Source organism: Dendroctonus ponderosae, unplaced genomic scaffold (genome assembly GCF_020466585.1).
Source record: "Dendroctonus ponderosae isolate FM_Combo_2020 unplaced genomic scaffold, Dpon_F_20191213v2 Dpon_F_20191213_8, whole genome shotgun sequence".
NCBI lineage: Eukaryota > Metazoa > Arthropoda > Insecta > Coleoptera > Curculionidae > Dendroctonus > Dendroctonus ponderosae.
In genome coordinates, this window is record NW_026019016.1 from 3,543,927 (window position 1) to 3,545,676 (window position 1,750).

Below are 1,750 nucleotides of genomic sequence, written 5' to 3' on the forward strand. Positions count from 1 at the left end.
TATTATTGCATTTTTGGATTCTCTGAGCAAAATAAGTGTTTGTTTTAATAAGATTTATAATGCCTAAATCTAAAGGTTTTTTAAATAATTCGAATTTTATCAAAATCTAATATTATTTTCATGTGTCAAATACTTGCAAATTATTTAAGTTATGTAAACGTAATTCGTAGTGTAACAAGAAATCATATTTTACATCCGAGTGATAAAAAAACTTACCATTTTATACAGGTTGTCCACAAATTTAAACTAATCAAATAAGAACTTTAAGTGGCTATAACTTGACTAATTTAAATACAACCCCATATTTTTTAACTTACCAGGAAATGCAATTTTTAATTTCCTATCGAATGGTACTAGGATGTTGATAACTAAGTTTTTGCCTTTTTACAAAATAAACCAAATAATGGTTCTATGCACGATTTGGTGTTTTTTTAAATTAAAATGTTAAATATCATATCAACAATAACATAAAACAAATGCAAATTATGTATAACAAATGTTCGAAATGTTGACCGGCCATTTCCAGGCACTTGTAAATTCTTTTTTCAAAACCACTGCTAACTCTAGACGACATTTGCGGAGTTACAGTTTTAAAAGCGTGTCTTATGTGTGTTTTCAAATCGTGTGAAGTTGTCGGAAGCGTATCGTAGACAATTCCTTTTATGTACGCCACAAAAAGAAATCTAGTGGAGTTAAGTCCGGAGATCTGGAAGGTCAATTTTGAAACCCATTTCTGCCAATCCACCTGTTTTGAAAGTTGGCATTTAAAAATTGCCGAACTTCGCAGTGCTAATGATGCGGAACTCCATCCAATTGAAGCCACATGTTGATTCTAATATTGAAAGGAACTTCTTCTTTCTAATAATATTGAGAGATGGTTTATTAGAAACTGGAGAAACATCAAACCATTCGCGCGGATTCGTATCAGAATAATAATGAAAGTTATGTCTATTTACGAGACCATTGTTATGAAAAGTACATTCATCACTAAATAACACATTTTCGAAAAACTTTTCATTTCCTGCCACTTTATTTAACACCCACATGCAAAACTCAGTTCGGTTTTCAAAATCATTTCCATCAAGTTTTTGGCAAAGCTGAATTTTATAAGGATAAAAGTAGTGCTTTTTGATAATTCTGGAAATACTTGATTGACTAATGTCAGTACTTTTCGATATGATATTTTGACTAACATTGGGATTTTCGATAACTGAACCAAATACCGTGAAAACGTTTTCTTCATCTTCAGTGACAGATTTCCTTGTAATGGGTTTTTATAATTGACACTCCCGCTTTCCTCAAATTGGTGTAATAAGCGCTTAAAAACTGTTGGCTTAGGATGATTTCTTTCAGGAAACTTTTGAGCATAAACTCGAGAAGCTAATAAACAATTACAATTACAAAAAACAATACCACTCTAGCTATCAAAAAGAGACTTTGCAGTCTAAACTGAAAAATAAAATAAATGGGTTGACATGTGTAAATGGCATAGGCAACTTAGATAGTAGTGTAAATGGCATAGGAACCTTAAATTAAACAACACCAAATTGTGCACAGAACGACTATTTGACGCATTTTGTAAATAGGCGAAAACTTAGCTATTAACATCCTAATACCATTCGATAGGTAATTAAAAATTGCATTTCCGGGTAAGTTAAAAAATATAGGGTTGTATTTAAATTAATCAAGTTAGAGCCACTTAAAGTTCTTATTTGTTTAGTTTAAATTTGTGGACACCCTGTATAACATG